We start from the raw sequence: 13897 nt of genomic DNA on the forward strand, positions 1-13897 counted from the left end.
TGTCGATAATCTATATAGTTTTGTCTTGTGTCGAGAGTCGATAGTTCTGTTACATGTCGAGAATGTACATAGTTCTGACATATGTCGAGAATCTATATTGTTTTGTCGAATGTCGAGAATCTATATAGGTCTGTCACATGTCGAGAATCTATAGTTCTGTCATGCCGAGAATCTATAGCTCTGTCATGTCTAGAATCTATAGTTCTGTCACATGTTGAGAATCTATATAGTTCTGTCACATGTCGAAAATATAAAGTTCTGTCACATGTTGAGAATCTATATAGTTCTGTCACATGTCTAGAATCTATAGTTCTGTCACATGTTGAGAATCTATATAGTTCTGTCACATGTCGAGAATATAAAGTTCTGCTATGTGTCGAGAATCTATAGTTCTATCACATGTCGAGAATATAAAGTTCTGCCATTTGTCGAGAATCCATAGTTCTGTCACATGTGTCAAGTATCTATAAAGTTCTATCATGTGTCGAGGAATTGTCTAGTCCTGTCACATGTATAGAATGTATCTAGTCTAGTCCTGTCACATGTATAGATTGTGTCTAGTCCTGACACATGTATAGATTGTGTCTAGTCCTGACACATGTATAGATTGTGTCTAGTCCTGACACATGTATAGATTGTGTCTAGTCCTGACACATGTATAGATTGTGTCTAGTCCTGACACATGTATAGATTGTGTCTAGTCCTGACACATGTATAGATTGTGTCTAGTCCTGACACATGTATAGATTGTGTCTAGTCCTGACACATGTATAGATTGTTTCTAGTCCTGACACGTGTCGAGAATACAAATGTATCCCCTGAAGTAAGAGATGTGTGACTCCCAGCTGCCACGAGACAGCAGGTGACGGAACTCATGGTGATACAGGACAGCCTATCTCGTCATCTAGACGTCATGCATACATTTGTCAGACCTCTTGGTTTCTGTCTCGGGTAATCTCTAGTCTAATTACCGTATTATAGCTCTATATATCAGCGCCATCATACACAGTCACGACAAACAAGAACTACGCGACAAACAGGGGAGAGGGGGGGGGGGGGGGGGGGGGGGGGGGGCTCATTGGGAGTCTTATAGGACGGGGAGGGAGGGGGAGGTAACGCTACCTGTAGAACCAGTTACATACCATGTCTCCTTGTAGGCCTTGCCCCAGGTCAGAATATCAATGAAGTAAAACTAACAGGAACGTATATCGTATTTTATCTTGATAATCAGGTTAGGGTCTGGCCGTAATTGTGTGAGTTATAGCGACAAATCCCTGTCCGTACCAATAGGAAACTCTAGATATCGACATAACATAAGGTGTTGATGAACAACTATCTAATAGTGACGATACCAGGTGAAGTGCAGAGTAATTGTTATTCTAAATAGGAACATATTATATCTGCTGATTCCCAATGCCACTATCTACCATTCTTGATAATTGTGACGATTGTTTGTTTGTTTGTTTGTTGTTTAACGCCGAAGTCAGCAATTTTCCAACTATATGATGGCGGTCTGTAAATAATCGAGTCTTGACCTGACAATCTACTGATTGATATAATGAGCATCGCTCCACGCTATTGGGATACGATGACATGCATCAACCAAGTCACCAAGCCTGACCTCTCGATCCATTATGTCGCCTCTCACGACACGCACAGTCGCCTGTTACGACAAGGATGGGTTGCTGGGGATCTGTGTTGTTACCGGAACCCCATGGGGCGATAATTACACGAAGGCAGCGATGTTACTGAATAGAATTCAGAGTAGCCACCAGTTGAAATAATCGAAACTGGGTTACAGGATTCCTTCCAGCCAAAAGAAAGTTTTAAATACTGTAATTATATAAATGACGCTCGGGGCTGGTTTGTGGCTAGATGGTAAAAGTACATTTGGAACGCTATTTGATATTCATGGTCGCTGACTTGTTTGTCTTAATTGTAAAAGTGATATTGTTTATTAAAATTCCAAGGCAGTATGTGTCCATATTTCATAAATGACTGAGCGTGTGTTCATCCAACATAAATTTACATCCCAATGTTTATAACGTGCATGTTTTTTACAGTCTAGACTGACACATGTAGGCAGAAACTTGTTTGCCTTTTTTGGTTGTGAGGATTTACTGCAAATAAACCGAAATACGGAGCCACTCCTGTGGCCCTAACTAGACCTTCCACATTCCTAGTTTTCGAGATAGCCATGTCATTTTTGCGGTATTCGTCCCACGTACGACGTAGGCACTCCGTCGCCGAACAAATATAGCACCTGCTGGCTTTATGGGATCCTCGCACTCCACGCAAACACCTCAACACCTCCATAACAAGACCAAAATGAATACCTTTTTCGCGAACACCTGGTGTCATCACTGATTTTCAGTGGTATATTCCTATGATCTTCATCACTATTTCGGCAGATACTCGAGATTGTTTATACCCTGGTGTTGGCGTTTTATATTCAAATTTATATTTACAAATCGTTTTCACAATTTTAAACTAAGTAAAACTCTCGACTGTTGATAATGCCATCATCTCAGAACGAGAATGTAGTAGTTCTAATCTACAGGGGGTCGGGTAGCCTAGTGGTTAAAGCGTTCGCCCGTCACGCCGTAGACCCGGGTTCGATTCCCGACATGGGCACAATGTGTGAAGCCCATTTCTGGTGTCCCCCGCCGTCATGTTGCTTGAATATTTCTAAAAGCGTAAAACCATACTCACTCACTCTAAACTACAGATTCTGCACGTTTAAGTCCCAGACATTGAATTGTTGGTGTATATGTTTCTTAGAAAGGTTCAAAGAAGTATATACAAATTTCGATGTGAATGCACACTGTATGAATGTTGTATTGTTTTGAACATCCAAGGAATATTTATCTGTCTTAATGTATCGCAGATCTCATCCCATTGGGGAGTGAGTGGGAATACGTTTACGCCGCTTTTAGCAATATCCCGCAATATCACCGCGGGGACATATAAATGGTCAAGACAGATTGAACCCATGTGGAGAATCGAACCCGGGCCTTCCGTGTGGCGAACGAGCGATTTAACCACAAGGCTACCCCACCGCCCCTCATCCCGATGGGTTACATGGCACTATAGCAAGATATGAAGAGTGGGTGTCTGTGTTTGCAGTTCTAACTTGTTCCCTTATCTCCGAAATCCGCCTTTAACCTTCTTTGTAAATTTATAGCGTATCAATTAGTAGATCAGACTCTCCCTTTTATGTTTAGAAAACCCCAGTTTTAATTACATAGATATTTACTCATAAATATATATATCCAATATCCAGGTTTACACAATGAGTGAGATCATCATTCAGTGGGGAGAGGAAATGCATGTGGCTTTTGTGAATTAAATATTTCAATGAACTTGGGTGTTTTTCTATTGTAAATTCCGCGCATTGCTCAGTCAACCAAGCGTAACTAAAATGTCAATACGGCAACAAAACCGTCTAACGTAACGTGGGACGATATGCATTTTTTCACGTGACCTACATATTCATCATTTATATTCAACTCTAGACAGCTGTACAATGACAGACAAATAATGGTGAATAATGTGTTCCGACTCACAAAAATATCGATGCATATTTTAGGGATGAGTGTCCTTATAAGATTATATATTTAATGGCAGCTGTCATTGCTCACTTGGTAAAATGACAAGCAACAATAAAATATAGCACAATGATATATCAAAATATTCAGGTCAAACATTTTAACTGAACAGAATATAATTCCTGTTTGTGACAGATGTGAAACTTGAATTAAAATAAATAAATAAAACTCCGACTTTGAGTTTCCCAGTTCAGGGACAAACCGTTTTTCCTCACCAGGCCAATGAGTGCTTTAAACGGGATAGTTGATTAATAATAAACAAGCGAGCGTATTTCTCCATGTTTTCGTTGAAGGCAAATAGTGATGGAATTATGTGAATGGATCAGTGACGACATCAGGTGTTCGCGAAAAGGGTAACATGTCCAGTTCTCCCGTCACCAACACACCTTTCATAAACATGCAAACGTTGGCTGCCTAACGCTGCACTCAGCAATACTCCTGTCACACGATGGTGGCCTGTAAACGATCGAGCCTGGACCAGACAATCCAGTGATCGGTAACGGGAGCAATGATCCACGCCGTCGGGGCCAAGTCTGACCACCAAGTCTGATCACCAAGTCTGACCACCAAGTCTGACCACCAAGTCTGACCACCAAGTTTGACCACCCGACCGATAAAGTAAATGCAAGCGAGAAAGGCTGTCAAAATCATCAATAAAAGTTTTAGTGCAACTAAAAAGGCAGACGCCACGAACTTGAACTGATGGTATATTTCTAAATATGAAAGGGAAATTCACGATTAAAAAACCGAAATCATCCCTCTTGTCATTCATCTTGGTACAGAGGCGGCCATCATCTCGAACTTCTATGCATAGATTCAGATGGGACACTGGACATGGACCTCTCGGCTGTTTCTTTGATTCCATGGTGGATAGATAAGGTGAAATTGAATCAAAGCAAATCCCTTAATTCTCAAAAAACTTAATTGAGTCTAAATATTGGAATATTAACCACACCATGGAATAAGTCAACTGGACTGATGATACGCGCATGGTGACCCAGGGACTATTATACAGAGCTGCAGAAACACCAATCGTTGTCCCTACGTCCAGCTACATATCCCTTACTTATTATCATACAAAGACCCGGAATATGTTTGATTAACTTTATCATAATAGTTGACGAGTATGTACACAAGTAAAGCGTTAACCGCCTGTATTCCACATCGACTGTTCCCTGTGGCCACGGCGAGAAGCGAGAAGCGAGAAGCTATGAAGGTGTACGTACCTCGCGTCACTGCCCCGCAGTCAAGCTTGTAAGCCTGTTGTAGCTGGCGATCAAATTACCCATTTTCAGTGTGGTTTGATGACAACAAATTCCTCTTATTATATATGTGTATTTGTCACGGCATTCCTTGACATTTAAATGCTGAATACACGAGCTTCAATTCCCATGGTTAGTTTAATACAGAGCCAGTTTAATCATATGTTTATAAGCAACGCTCACAATGAAGCGCTCGTTTAAACAAACCTGATCTCTATTGTACGATTGTTATGTTCTGATAGTTCAGTAACCTCGGCGAATTATTGCAATTGTCATAACGAGGAATTCATCCGCATAATTTTAATCAGTACTTCACATGATAAAGATGCCGTTCACAACAATATCATGTATTGACCCAAAGACCTAAGGTGGGTCTTTGATTTAGATAATGCAAATATATGAAAAGGTAATGTAAACATAAGCATGACCTAAATCACAACACGTGTGACCTCACAGCCTGACCCCTTCTCTTTCAATCACCGATTGATAAACACATTGCATTCTTACCTTGAGCGTCCAATATCCAATTTACGCACAGGTAACACCACAGGTAAGTCTCAGTTCATTCTGCTAACTATCCACTGAAGAGCCAGAATACCTGTCCTTTCCCGAGACTAAATCCAGGTAGAAGTGTAACTAAATCTCAGGTGCGCCAGGTAAAATCCAATCAACGATGCGTCCGCGTTCAGCATAAACCTGAGGTATTAGAGTGAGAGACGAAAACATGCTACCATATAGAGACAGGTAGATGTGTAGTCACGTGATGTGTGACGGCCATATAAGACAGGTCTTGTTTGACAAGCTACACCTGTTGGACAGCCTCGACTAGTGTACAGTATTACGCGCAACATTGTGGACAGCTCTTTCTGAAGTTTCTTGACAGATATGACAAATTATTGTTCCAGCTCAAAACTAAAAATAGGCTTCATATGATTTTAACACGTTATTAATCTTAATTAACAGCCCCCGGAATCACATTATTTCACAAGAGTAGATAATCAGCTTAAAATGTTAACGTATTAGGAAACAGTAGTGGTATGTTTCAAGTTGTGAGTATTCTGATGGTTATCAATATCTAAAGCAGATAAAAGACAGATACAGTAAACTACGTTTATAACGAACACGCTTATAACGAACTGACGGATACAGCGAACTTACTTTTTTGTCCCGACAAATCGCTGTAGTTATGCTGTATAAATGCTTATAACGAACTATGGTTATAACGAACTAAAATTAGTGGTCCCTTTGACAGTCAGAATCGTACCATTAACTCTTTGGTAGACATTTCTTATGTTTATGACAAATTTTAATGGTTGTTGTTGCATCTATTTATTATGATAACAATGAGTAAGTATTTTATCAATATTCCATCAATAACACTACTGGTGACACCAGAAATGGGCGTCATACATTGTACCCTTGCAGGGAATCGAAACTGATTCTGCGGCGGGTCGAGCGAAGCTTTAACCACTAGTCTACACCCAATATAATAATAACTATAACCTCACCACTAGTCTAGTGGGCGGTCGGGTAGCCTAGTGGTTAAAGCGTTCGCTCGTCACGCCGAAGACCCGGGTTCGATTCCCGACATGGGTACAATGTCGTGATATTACTGGAATATTGCTAAAAGCGGCGTAAAACCATATTCACTGACTCACTAGTCTAGTATTGTGGTGGTTGACATATATGTGTTTATTTGACATTTCCTGCTCACATAAAAATATTAATGTTATTCTGACAGTTATTAATATTTTATGCACGATAGTCATATACATAATTTATTTGACATTGACATTGTTTCTCAAATTAAACAGCAAAATACGTATTCCGATCAACACTGAAAATAAATGAAGCATCGCTTTAACATTTACTGCATATTACCCCAGTGAGCCTGCCAAAATAGACCAGCTATAAGAACAATGGCTGGAGTCTCCGTATTTGGCCATTAACTAGGCACACCTTGTTTTACAGGTATTCAAATCAAAATTAACATGTCCTGTGACCATTGACCTTATTGTAACCCCTAACCCTTTTAATGACCCTATGATACGTGCAGTGCCTGCTGGGAGAGTTACGCTCGACTTTACAAGGGAGATTACACACATACAGTGAGACAGACATGGTTGGGGAGGTGTGGTCAGTGGACTTGGTCAAGCGTGGGTCCTTTGGGGACGGATCGAATCTAATACAGAGATTTATGTATGTTATTGTAATAGAGGCCAATTGAGGTAGGTAACAGGCTTGGAGGGACACGTGATTGAGTTTAAGGGCACCACACACGCGGCCTTCCAGGTGTTTTCAGTGGGATACTGAGAATATTAGTAAACATGTCCCGAAACATCAGGTAAGGAACTAAAATTATATTTACCCATAAAATATCTGATTGCAATCGTTAAACCATCATGAGCAGGTGAGCGACCGGTAATTTATATTGATAATTTATTGGTTGCAGGGGGGAGGTGGGGGCGTGGGATTGGTCATCATATTTGGGGACACCTTCCACCATTTTATGTATCACTTTGTTTATGACACCCCCTCCCCCACCCCCTTAATCTCACCGCCCAACAACCACATATTATAAATGCTTTTGGGCTTAAACCTTCTAACCGTTTCTTCGACTCAAGAAACATGCATCTTTCATTCACCATGTGCATAGCATGCAGTTAACGGTTAAAGTTGTTTCTGCATGTCAAGACTCGGCAACATCATATGTGGAACGTGTTTGACGTTGACAGTCATGGTGCAGCCACAACGGTCAAAGTTTCCATCGTTGATATATTTCAGAAACAGCCAAACTAACAGTTCTTTGTTACTGCAAATGATACGCAGTTGTTGGGTTATATAGACACTGAGGCCCTGCTCAACACGTTTCAACTCTGGTCATCGGTTATCTCGAAGTTCGACTGAAGGAGACTTGAAGATAAGACGAACATCAACACACATTGTTTGGTGTGATGGTATGAGTATAAAATGAAGGGTTGATGGGATCATATGATAAGAGTTTTGTCTGATCCTATGAATGTGAGCGGTAGTTGTATTGCTGTCGACACAGAAGGATTGATATAACTGCAAACATATGAAAAGTCACTGGTGGCCCAGTCGTCTAAGGCGCCGCAATTCCTGTGCAGAGTTGCGTCCTTTAAGCACGCCAGAAACCTATGATTGTGGGTTCGAATCCCGGTTCGCCCCGATTATGTTTCGAAAGTTTGTCAGCATCAATTACCACTCTGGGTTTCACCAGAGTGGTAAACGACTGAGACCTGCATCACTTCGGGCTTACCGCCCACATTGGGCCGTGATGTAACTGGAATACTGTTAAAAGCTGCGTTAAACCCAACTCACCCACCGCTAACATACATACATGTATGACATGAAGTTAGGGCCACATAGTAGTACTTTATACGACACTGTTTCAGTCAGTCTTGGAATTGTCTGTCGCTGCATCTAATAATTCCACAAGTTGTATAAGATCCCCATGCCTGCTCTGATAAGCATGAATTGGAATTGACTTGCCTTTCCATGTGTTTGTTCCACGTTGGGAAAGGATAAGCTCACCTGTTCGCGAACACCTGGCATCATCCCTAAGCGATAGACATCCATAAACCAGAGACCATATACCGGTATATGGTCTCTGCATAAACACATGCTAATGATATGGTCAGAATCTTACATTTAGCAGACATTTCTTAAAATGGACATGATTTTTAGTTACAGGTGTGGGAGGCCGGTGAAACACATGCTACTGACGGGGATCTATACTCTCATGATAGAAGCTGTGGTATTGCATTCGAAAATGAAAAGAAATGTCATGGATAGCTGTCCTTTGTCTTCCTTCAATGTCATCATTAGGCGGTGATAATACAGTCGGACCCCGCCAGATTAGTTCCCGGTGTTGCGTCATAAACATCCCCCTCGCAATCATTCACTTCCTGACGTAACCCCTGCTCCAGGCTAGGATTTGTCCAATCATTGAATAAGCCGGCGGTGTAACAACAGTGTGTCAGACAACATCACGAGGCTTTGTCAGCACAGACCAGAACCATCCTGATACGTTTGCAGTTTCAGTAAGCAAGGGTGGGGCCATCAGGGATGGGGCCAAAATAGTAAAATCCTCTTTCAGTAAATTTTACTGACTCATAATACATTTGGTTTTCAAGGGGGGAACCCCAGGACCCCCACCTCTGGATTCACCTATGCAAAAAGGAAAGAGAACACTCACGACCGCCAACACCAGTCACGTTTTAGTCAATAAATATATGTAAGTGAAGGAATATATTTTTTTCTAAATAAGCCGTCTTTTTATCAAATCATATTGTAGCTGTGTCAAGTGGTACATATTACAAAAAAAGAACAGTACAGTCCCTCGTAAAACATCACTGAAAACCGGTTAATGAACGACAAAAAATAATACTGGGGTATAGATTGCCATTTACCAAAGTTTGGCCACCATACTAAAGACCGAGGGGACTTATGTTACTGCTGCTTCCTGCTTGGTACCCAGCAGGATTGGTGCCATGTCTTTCACCTGCTGGCGATTTCTTTCTATTTAGCGATTAAAATAAACAACTATTCTGTGATTAAGAACTTGCCAGCATAAAAGCCACTGAATGAAGTGGACATGAATACTCAATAACTATTTGTGAATAGTAACCGCTTTGGCAAAAGCTACGTATAAGCGACACATCTCTTAAGAACCACATGCCAAACTATGTGAGTAGAATAAAAGCGACAAAACCCTTTCCATATTCAGAAGAAATGTCTGCTAAAAGCTGAGTCGACTGTACGATTCTTGATGACATCATGAGCATGTGTTTATGAATCACTATCAAATAGTAATGACACCAGGTGTTCGCGAAAAGGTGAGCGTATCCTGCCCCACCAGTGACACCAGTCACAAACACGTGCAAAGGCAAGTCAATTAAAATAGGTAATTGCATCGGACATCACTTTTGTCACCGATGCATTAAATTTTGAAATGTCCTCCACATGTGTTCCATAAAATCTTTAGAAAGCTTCACTGAGGCCTTGAATGTTGTCACCTTGATCAAACAATTTCTGAACAACAGTCGTATGAAGCTCTTTGAAATCTTCGTAGACAGAGCAACCTCGATTCTACCTCAAAAACTGCGAACTTTAGACACAAGAGACTGGAGTTGCTGCAATATTGCTCGACATACAGGGAAAGTTGAAAAAATCCTCTGATAAGAATTTTTTAATTCATTTTAATCATACACCTTAACTTAATGTTTTCGCAAGATAAAAAATTGAAAGTTATGAAAGAACAAACATGTATCCTGTACTTAAGATTTGGCAGTTTTAATGAGCTAGTGAAGTTCATTATCCATGGAATGATGTCATAATTCGATGACGTATTGCATTACCCGGAACGAGTCTATCCTGGCGCAGGGCTTTCCATATTGGCGTGTATATCTACATATCTGTTTGTGAACGCGAGGTTTCTAAGGGCGACTAAACAAGTCAGACACTTCAAAGCAGGCATCATGCGATCATTCTTAAATATCATAAAAATATTCGGAGGTAATCATATTTCCAGAATATCTACCTCAACTCAGATTCGCTGTGCAGAGTTGCTTGCCTTTGGCACGCTAGAAACCTATGATTGTGGGTTCGAATCCCGATTCGCCCCGATTATGTTTCTAGGTTTGTCAGCACCATACCCGTGCTCATGGGTTTCACATAAGTGGTAAACGTCTGAGACCTGCATCACTTCGGGCTTTCCTCCCACATTAAGCTGACACGCCGTGATATAACTGGAATACTGTTAAAAGCGACGTTAAAAACCCAAATCGCTCACTCAACACAGAAAATATCAATTCTCGTTAATCCTGCACATGCGCCATGCCCACCTTCCTGCGGTTTTACGCCTGTGGTCATGATCAAGGTAAATCACTTAACAAATCTGTATAAGCCTGTGGTCCTGAGGTAAGACAAACCTGTCTAAGGATGATGTATGTTTTAATATGATGGATTCATATCACTGATGACAACCTAATATCAGCGACTAACACGCTGGCCGTTCAATCACCGCTGTTACTGTCAGACAACAGCAACAATCATGCACACCACAACACACAGGGAAACTGATCGTGGAATAACGAAAATCAAACACGATGTACTGTTTCAATAATACCAAGAAGAGAGGGATGTTGCTGAACAGATGATATTTTGAAAGCTTGGGATAGTTCCATGCCGTAATGAAATGTTACCAAACATATTAAACTTTATTTGTTGTGTTTGTTGTTTAACGCTGCACGCAGACACATTCCAGCTATATGACACTGGTCTGTAAATAATCGTGTTTGGACAGTCAATCCAGTGATTGATATCATGAGCATCGATCAACCCAATTGGGATACGATGACATGCATCAACCACTTCAGCGAGCCTGACCACCCGATCCCGTTAGTTGCCTCTTACGACAAGCATAGTCGCCTCTTACGACAAGCATGGGTTGCCGAAGGCCAATATTCTAACCCGGACCTTCACGGGTCATGAATGGTGTTTGTCAAAGAACATAATGAAGAGTAGTTATCATGAGAAAGCAAGAGAAAGCATACACTTAACAATAGGATTTGATGAAAACGATTACAAACGTTATCAAAACGTTACTAGATAGAAAAAGGTCGCCGAAACACGGCAAACTTAAGGTCCAAAACATAACTTTGGTAACCATTTTATGTTTGTTCCATTGTCAGCCACCATCAAACATGGATGAATACTTTCTTTTGCCCTGCAGTTTATTTTCTCATCACAAAGATAAAGTTGATCACAATCCATGCTCTTAACCAACAATAGCAACATTCTGTTCAAATTCAACTAATGTCAATAATGAATAATATGATAGAGACCGTCTTGGCCCACTGAAACTGTCATATGTAAGAAATGAATAAAATGTTTATTTTAGTGCACAGAAGTGTTCATATGTCTCAACGCAAACATTTTCTTCGTTTCAGCATTAGCAGTGTTGAACGTATGCTAACACAATGATGCATATGTAGGGACGAATGTTTTTGTTGTGATATATGAACATGAGTAGATCTGGCAAAAGCTGGCATGTATGGGCGGCCATTCGGTCAAAAAATACAAAGTTGAAAAAAGGACAAAAATACGCTATTAAGGTCACATTTTACGAATAAAGAACTAAATGTTACTACTAAAGGTCAAAATACAATATTAATAGTCAAATGTTACGAAAAGATGTCATAAGAAAAGAAAGAACAATGTGTACGAAAGAACGTCAGTGAGCACGAAAGGACGTTTTCAATAAAGAACGTCAGTGAGCACGAAAGGACGTTGACAATAAAGAACACCAGGTGGACGCTGCAATTTGTAAAACATTCCGAGTTTAATCGGCTTGTTCCGCCGTGTATATGATAACTGCATGCCGAGGTGCACAATGTATTACGTCATTCCTCGTGCACTCACCGTCTGACGTCACACATATATACATGTACTTATAATGTATAGTACACATTGTGTATAAACATGTTGCGTTAAGCTTTGTCACCGCTTAGGGCCTTTTCATAAATACAGTATACTGTGTAATCCAACATCTGCCTAACATTGGTACATGTATTTTGTATACAACCTTAAAAAAACACTCACTCAACACTAAACTAGGATTCATCTACAGTGATCCAATAACTGTTCATGCTTGGTGCAACACGAGGGTGCTATGATGCCGAGTTTTGTTTCAGACGCACATTTTCATCTGAAAAGTGAACGTTGTGCGAGAGTTTGTTTTGTTTAACAGTTTTTCGGAAACTGTGTGCGAACAAAATGCTGCCTAATATATGAAAAATACATATATATATACCAAATGGATTTGTATGCATAGATCTATGTATAACTTACACATTCGTTAGGAAAAATAGCTCGCCATAAATAAAGAAAATCAACTTTCATCTATGACGCCAGCTTTCGTTTTCAAACCATATTTATTTCGCTTGTTTACACCCACATTTATATGTGTGACGTCAGACGGTGAGTGCACGAGGAATGACGTAATACAGTGTGCATCTCGGCATGCAGTTATCATATACACGGCGGAACAAGCCGATTAAACTCGGAATGTTTTACAAATTGCAGCGCCACCTGGCGTTCTTTATTGTCAACGTCCTTTCCTGCTCACTGACGTTCTTTATTGAAAAATCCTTTCGTGCTCACTGACGTTCTTGATTGAAAACGTCCTTTCGTGCTCACTGACGTTCTTTATTGAAAAATCCTTTCGTGCTCACTGACGTTCTTTATTGAAAACGTCCTTTCGTGCTCACTGACGTTCTTTATTGAAAACGTCCTTTCGTGCTCACTGACGTTCTTTATTGAAAACGTCCTTTCGTGCTCACTGACGTTCTTTATTGAAAACATCCTTTCGTGCTCACTGACGTTCTTTCGTACACATTGTTCTTTCTTTTCTTATGACGTCTTTTCGTAACATTTGACTAATAATATTGTATTTTGACCTTTAGTAGTAACATTTAGTTCTTTATTCGTAATATTTTACCTTAATTGCGAACTTTTGTCAACTTTGTATTTTTTGACCGAATGGCCGCCCATAGGCATGCTATAACGAATACAGTGCACACCGTGGTGAAACAGTCGTCTTAAGTCGCAAACTACCTCACAGTTTGGTTATTTTCTGCATGTCACTTTTCACTCAATGTAAGTTTTTCAAGTGGCAAAAAAGGACTAGATGTCTGCGATATGTGCTTTGACTTTCATAACAATTAGGGGTGAGGGTGGCCCAGTTGTCTAAGGCGCCGCGATGTGCTCTGAAGAGTTGCGTCCCTTGGAAACCTAAGGTCGTGGGTTCGAAGCCCTAATAGTGTTTCTAGTTTTGTCAGCAATGTGGTAAACATCTTAGACCTGCATAACTTCGGGCTTTCCTGAATAAATCTGGAATACTGTCGAACCAAACTATATATTAAAAACACATTTTTCGTAACCGTTATATTTTTTAATTTCCGGTTGGCTAAAAAGTCATATTTTCTCTGAAACCATTTTATT

General features: G+C 40.4%; 1 protein-coding gene across 5 annotated transcripts in view; it reads right to left on the bottom strand.

Annotated features, from left to right (window-relative positions):
* The window catches only part of LOC139465804 (microtubule-actin cross-linking factor 1, isoforms 6/7-like), a 142667-nt gene that overhangs the window by 112304 nt on the left and 16466 nt on the right, over positions 1-13897 (bottom strand). For 4 of the 5 annotated variants that reach the window (XM_071247729.1, XM_071247731.1, XM_071247730.1 and 1 more), the window contains exon 1: positions 5378-5554. The exons of the other annotated variant lie outside the window; for it this stretch is intronic. The gene's annotated coding sequence lies outside the window, so the exon portion shown is untranslated. Of the gene's footprint in view, positions 1-5377; positions 5555-13897 lie in introns of those variants that run through there. 5 annotated transcript variants of the gene reach the window in all.

This window comes from Haliotis cracherodii, unplaced genomic scaffold (assembly GCF_022045235.1).
Source record: "Haliotis cracherodii isolate W230 unplaced genomic scaffold, xgHalCrac1.p SCAF_18, whole genome shotgun sequence".
NCBI classification, from domain to species: domain Eukaryota; kingdom Metazoa; phylum Mollusca; class Gastropoda; order Lepetellida; family Haliotidae; genus Haliotis; species Haliotis cracherodii.